The 7,163-nt window shown below is 35.7% G+C and overlaps 3 pseudogenes; 2 read left to right on the top strand and 1 right to left on the bottom strand.

Moving 5' to 3' along the window:
* On the top strand, positions 783-1,570 carry LOC104743380 (annotated as a pseudogene).
* Positions 2,170-2,702, bottom strand: LOC104743379 (annotated as a pseudogene).
* On the top strand, positions 2,955-7,103 carry LOC104743378 (annotated as a pseudogene).

Below are 7,163 nucleotides of genomic sequence, written 5' to 3'. Positions count from 1 at the left end.
AGGAGAGATTGTATGTAATGTATAACCTGTATGAGCAGCAACGAACAGAAGTACTGTCTTCGTTGGGGATCCCGTCTTCGTTGACATAGGAATAGCCTCTGGTATGTTGTGGGATAAGCCTATCTTTTATGCTTTGTCTAAACGAACCATCGAACATACTACCTCGCCTGAAAGATCCATCGAACATGCTACCCCGCCTGAAAGATTCCAGCTTTGGTGCCGCCATTTCCGGTTCTTAATTCTGATGATCCCAGAAGTTTGAGAGATGGGAAGACTAGGGGAAGATTTTATTTCCTGTGCATTGTGGTTTATGATTTCTATCAAAAGCACGATGGTGTCATGAATCATGAATTGATATAACCCAGATTCCAAAAATTGTAAAAAATTCCGGATTTTGTAAAGAAATGGTATGCATATCTTGTATGATTGCTATGCACGTCTTAGAACACGTTTTCGTGTCTAAATACAGATTGTTTAATGCACACATTCTCAATAATATTTCTTATAATAAAGAAATATTAACGGTCAAATAAATATAACAGTAATACTAGATTCATTCTTTTGTAGCAAAAAGACACAACATGAAGAATTTCAAGTGTTGCACAGAAGAACACACATTATGCATGAATACATGAATTTGTCCTTTTTCTCCATTTCATCGTAAATTTCAGTTGCATAACAATTCCATTGAATCCCACCTTAAATACACCTTACATAAACCCTAACTCTGTCCACTGTTACAAAGAAAGAAGAAACTTATTCTCGAAAGACAATACATATAGATGGCATCTTCAAGTCTCTTTATCACTACTGTCTTAATCTCCTTGGCTCCAATCTTGCTCCAACCAGGTCTTGCCCAAGGTCCGAGTCCTCCAGCTTCCTGTTCTTCTTTGTTGCTAGCCTTAGCTCCATGTGGTCCATTCGTGCAGGGATTTGTGCAGCTCCCAGCTCAGCCATGCTGTAACAGCCTGAACCAGATCTACAGCCAACAACCGACCTGTCTCTGTCTCTTCCTCAACAACAATTCTACTTTATCCTCTGCTTTTCCGATCAATCAAACCCTAGCTCTCCAATTGCCTCAGCTTTGTAGCATTTCAGCCAACTCATATGTTTGCTCCTCAGGTATGTAAATCCTTCTTACACACGCAACAAAAAAAAAAACAAGAACTCGATTTTGAGATTGATCGGTTTGGTGAAACTGACAAGACCACTTTTCTTGTTGTAAGGGGGTTCCTCTTTTGCTCCACCATCTACCAACTCAACCGGTTCTCAAATCTCTCTGGGTGCAAAGAACCACTCGGCTGCTGCAGGTAAGCCAATCATTCAATTTCAGGCATAAGCTAAACTGAATTAATTCGTACGGACTGGGCTGTTGACGTACTTGATTACTCTTTGTCAGCGACTCCAGTGGCTCAAGTGGCACCAAAACCCCCAACCAGCATGATCGGTTTGGGTTATGGTCTGAAATCCTCTTGTCCGAAGTCTAAGATTCAGCTGACTATCTTTGTGATGGTAGCGAGTCTAACTGGAACACTCTTCCTTGTCTGACTCCATAGGCCTATTTACTATAATTTCCGTCTAGTTTTATATTTTCCTCTCTGTTGCTATCTCTAGAACTCAGAACATCTACACTTTTCCATAGATTTATGAATGAATGAATCGAACAGTCTCATTTTTTCTTCCTTAGATTTGTAACTGTTTGGTTATATTACCACAGGTACTTATTTAAGCAAGAGTGCAAGACCTTGTAAAAAACAACAATTTATCCAACCTTGAAAGAATCTTAGCAGCTTAAAATAAAAAGTATCAACTCCAAGTAATTTTCCTCATCAAACATTAAAGAAATATAAACTTGAAATTACATATTCATACTTTGGGAATGACAATTCTAAAGAGAAAAAGAGACTGAAACAAAAAGAGCACACTTTGTCAAAGTTAAGTGTTCATGGATGGGAATCAATTTAGCATCAGCGAAAGTGACCACAATCTTAAAACCAACTTTGGTGAAAAAGGGAATACTGAACATCCGAAAAATTAAGGAGCTAGAATTAAAAAAAATCTCAAAGCAAATGGAACGCCAATGATAAAAAAAAGTTATGAGTTCAGGTACTCGCTACAAAAGTTATACTGAAATCAAAGATAAAGATGCAGAGCAGAGGAGTCCAGAATTCAGCTGCCACGTTTGAAATTGATCTAGGTCCGACCAGTACCACCAAAGCCATCCCTTGAAGAGCAACCTCCTCTCACATATTTCCTCCAGACCTGTTTTTGTCAGTCTTACCTTTCTTCAAATCTGACGCCCACTGGACAAGACCAAAAGGATCTTGTTCATCTTCCTTCTCGAACTCAACAGGCCTGCCTCTCTTTCCCGCACTCTCGGAAACCAGACCACTGAAAGCTTTGTCAGGTTTGAACTTCTCAGTGCTCTTGAGCTTATCAAGCTTCTCGTCTGCATTTCCATACATTTCATCATCCATATTCTTCCTTGGCCTCTATAGCGTTGAAAGAGTAGCTTGTGCAGTAAACAAGCCTTCACCATATACATTGTACTGGTCATCAGTAGCAAAACCAGAGTTCATTCCTTTCTCCTGGTTAAACAATCGTTGATCATACATAACTTCACCACCTATTCCTCCAGTATTTGCCATTCCAAGAGCAACCTTCTCACTGACATCACGGTCTCGGTCCCTTGTGATCTTGCTCTTGGAATGTCAGTGAGAAGGTTGCTCTTGGCAGAGCAATAAACGTCGATCCCAAGTTTTTCTTCTTTTATAGGCTTTATAGCAAAAAAAAAAAAGAAAAAGGAAAAGAAGATTAATGGAGTATATTACAAAAAGGAAAACTTCTATTAAAAAAAATGGAAAATAATGATATGTTAAATATCATAAATCTTTAATAATTACACTGTTACGAAAAATCCGTTCGATTTTATATTTTTGTACCAATACAATAATATGAGAAAACTAGAAGCCTCTTTCTTTATTCCGCAGCCAGCGCTAAACCTAATTCCGCCGTCCGAACGGAACCAATGTCTTCCCCGACCAACGCGTTGGGACTTGGATGATTGCCCAATCCCTGATCACCTGACTCCTGCTTCTGTGTGTGCTAATATCAGATCATCTCTCAAGAACGCCGGTTATGTTGGTGATGTTTCAATGGTTGCTTATTCTACCAAGCAGACGGCAGTTGACTTTGAATCCACCGAGATCAACCTAGTGCAACCAGGAGGGTCTAATGAAAAATATCGTAGGATCTATAATGACGTTTTTACGTGGGCAATGGATCATCTTTATGCACCATCAAATTTGATGATAATCTCAAAAGACGTTGTCGAAGACTATGACTACGCCGAGGTTCTTATGGTCATAAAAAAGCAACACAATAATGTTATCCTGGCACTTCCTTGTGACCCATCTGACTTGCTACGTAGCACTGCAAGTTTATTGTGGCTCTGGGCTGACCTATCAACTGGTGGGTGCCCTTCTCCAACTTCTTCTTCTTCTCCTTGTAGCAGTAGCGGAAGGTCTGTACGTCCTCCTCAGAAGAAGAAGCAGATGAAGAAAAAGAAGCAGATGAAGAAGAAGCAGATGAAGGGTGGGTTAAAACCCTGTCAGAAGATCAGCTCTACTAAAAAGTTTATTAATTTTTTGAACGTGTACCATGTTAATGCTAAAAAGTTTTGAGAGGCTAATCAATGCTGGAAACGGTCACGCTTTAAGTTTATGTTAATCTCTTTTCTTATATCGTTTGAACGCTTTAATTTTATGTTAATCTCTTTTCTTATATTGTTTGAACGTGTACCATGTTAAAAAATAAAAATAAAAAAAAATAAAGACAAACCTTAGGACAACCTCAATAAAGGTATATATTTTTGGGGCTCTTATAATTTAGAATTAATATAAAATGTACTTTTAGTTGATTAAAAACTTTGGGAAGCATAATTAAAATTATTCCCTGGTGGGTTCTTATTTTGAGTCTCTTAAATTGTTTTTTTTTTTTTTTGAAATTAAAGAAATTAAAGTAGAATATGACAATTTTTGCATATTAAGATATATGTTTATAAAATTATTGCATTTCATAAAGTTTTAAACATTGAAAACATTAAAACACAATAAATAGAAGTACCATTGTTAACAGATTGTTAACACTTGATGCTATTTGTTAATATCTACATTGCAAAACACCATAACACAAGCGATAACGAATCAAGGACAGTACCGTACCTAGGGGCGGATACGGAGCATAGAGGGGTTAGGCACGTTCCCGACACTGATTTTTTTCAAAAAAAAATTTTTTTATATAATTTTAATATATTAATTTTGACTTAACTAGATAGAAAAGTTGTTCCACCGTATGTATTGAAACAAAAGATCTCCAAACCAATTCCATAATTAATGTTTCAGCCCAAAATAATTAAACAGAAAAAAGCCCATAATACTTTTTTAGTCGTGCAATGATAGATTAGTCCTAGTTTCTTTTTTAACAACGATAGGCATTGACCTAGTTTCTTTCTATCGAAAACTAAATTGTTTCTCTGCTGTTTTTTTACTTTTCCTTAGTTCTCAAGCTATCAAACATGTCCACCGTAAGTACTTTCTTATTAATTTATATTAAAATTACAGTAGAAGAAACTAAATTTTGTTCAGTTTTAGATGAAATCTTGTTCGTTCGTTATTTATATCTTTGTAAGGCATGTGTGTTGTCTTTTATATGATAATTCATTGATATACCAATTTTGTAATCTAAACTTCGTTTTTAATATGTTAATAATTTAATATAATTGTGTTTTTGTTAGGTTCCAATTCATAGTTATTTCAAAAGAAAGTTTGAAGCAACGTCTGAAAAAACTCATGTAGATTTGCCTTGGGATCCAGCAGATAGAAAAAGAATATTGGAGTATCATCCTAATGAAAGAGATGAGGTAACACGCAAATATTTGATTAGAGGTTCTTGTTAACCTAGAGGTCATGATTTTCCTAAAACACTATCATGAGAAAAGTTGAGAAGATTCAATCTAGAATGGTTTGATCTCTATAGCAGTTGGTTGGAATACAGTGTGAAAACAGACAAAGCTTATTGTTTTGTTTTGCTACTTGTTTAGAGATTACACAGAAAATAAAGGTGGAAGTGATGCATTTGTTACAAAAGGATTTAATACTTGGAAAAATCCCCAGAGTTTAAGAGATCATGTAGGATCATTGAATAGCTTTTACAATAATGCATTTAAAAATGCTGATGCTTTGATGAAGCAAAGTCAATCAATTGTCCATGCTTTTTATAAGCAAGATAACATAGTCAAAAATGAATACAAAATCAGATTGAATGCTTCAATTGATTGTTGTAGATATTTACTACGACAAGGATTACCTTTTAGAGGTCATGGTGAGTCAATGGAATCAGCTAATAGGTTTTTAGAGCTTGTGAAATATACTGCAGGGCAGAATGAGCTAGTAAGCAAAGTTGTGTTGGAGAATTCTCCAAAAAATAATCAGATGATATGTCCTGAAATTCAGAAAGATATATTGCATTGCTTTGCAGAGGAAGTTATTAGATTTATAATTCAAGAAGTTGATCATGATGTATATTGCTTGTTGGTGGATGAATCTACAGATGTTTCTGATGAAGAACAAATGGCAGTGGTTTTTCGTTTTGTTGATAAACATGGGACAGTCAAAGAAAGATTTATTGGTCTTGTCCATATTAAAAAAACAACTTCTGCATCTCTGAAATGTGCTATTGATTCATTGTTTGCTAAACATGGTTTGAGTATGAAACAATTAAGAGGACAGGGATGCGATGGAGCAAGTAATATGAAAGGTGAATTCAATGGGTTAAGATCTCTGATTTTGAGAGAAAATAGTTCTGCTTATTATATCCATTGTTCTGCTCATCAGCTTGAGTTAGTTGTCGTGGCAGTTGCTAAAAAGCATTTTGAAGTTGGAGACTTCTTTGATATGATTTCTGTTTTGGTAAATGTGGTTGGAGCTTCTTGTAAGAGAAAGGATATGATTCGAGAAGAATATCGAAAAAGAATCGAGGAAGGAATCAGTCGAGGTGAAATTAAGACAGGAAAATGATTGAATCAAGAACTCTCACTACAGAGACCTGGTAATACTCGTTGGGATTCTCACTACACAACATTACTGCGGTTGGTTGATTTATTTTCTATTATCATTAAAGTACTTGAGTATATCGAAAAGGATGGTTCTGATAGTACCAAAAGACGACAAGCTAATGGTCTTCTTAAATACTTTAATACCTTTGATTTTGTGTTCTACCTACAATTGATGTTGTTTATCCTTGGTCTCACGAATAGTTTATCAGTGGCTTTACAAAGGAAAGACCAAGACATTTTGAATGCTATGAGCCTAGTGAAATCCACCAAACAACAATTATGCAAGCTCAGAGATGATGGATGGAATTCTCTTCTTACTAAAGTTTTTGCTTTTTGTGAGAATCATGACACTGAGTTGCTCATTATGGATGACGAATTTGTTGACCCAAGAAAGCCAAGAAAAAGAAGCAACATGACCAACTTGCATCATTATCAAGTGGAGTGCTTTTACACTGTATTGGATATGCAAATTCAGGAGTTTAATGATCGTTTTGATGAGGTAAACACTGAATTACTTGGTTGTGTTGCTTCTTTAAGTCCTATTGATTCATTTCATGAGTTTGATCCGTTGAAGGTTATGAGATTATCTGAGTTTTATCCTGAAGATTTTACTTCTGTCGATCGAATATCACTTGAACACCAACTTGGTTTGTACATCGATAATATCCGGGAAGATGAAAGATTTGCTAATTTGAAGAGTATGGGGGATCTTGCACATGTGATGGTGGAGACAAGAAAATATCTTTCGCATCCTCAGGTTTATCGACTTCTGAAGCTAGTTTTGACTTTACTTATAGCCACGGCAACGGTTGAAAGATGTTTTTCTGCAATGAACATTGTGAAGACTAGTTTGCGCAACCGTATTAGTGATAAGTTTCTAAATGATTGTTTAGTCTCTTTTATTGAAAAGGAATTATTTGATAAGGTGACAAATGAAATAGTGACGAAAATGTTTCAGGATATGAAAGAACGTAGGATAACTTTATAAATTTGTTTTGTTGTAAGACTTATTATTATTTTTATTTTAACAACTTATTTTCATATCGTT

The sequence above is a fragment of the Camelina sativa genome, chromosome 14, assembly GCF_000633955.1.
Source record: "Camelina sativa cultivar DH55 chromosome 14, Cs, whole genome shotgun sequence".
Taxonomy (NCBI): domain Eukaryota; kingdom Viridiplantae; phylum Streptophyta; class Magnoliopsida; order Brassicales; family Brassicaceae; genus Camelina; species Camelina sativa.
The sequence above is the reverse complement of the archived record's forward strand: the minus strand, read 5'-3'. Positions and strand labels throughout refer to the sequence as shown.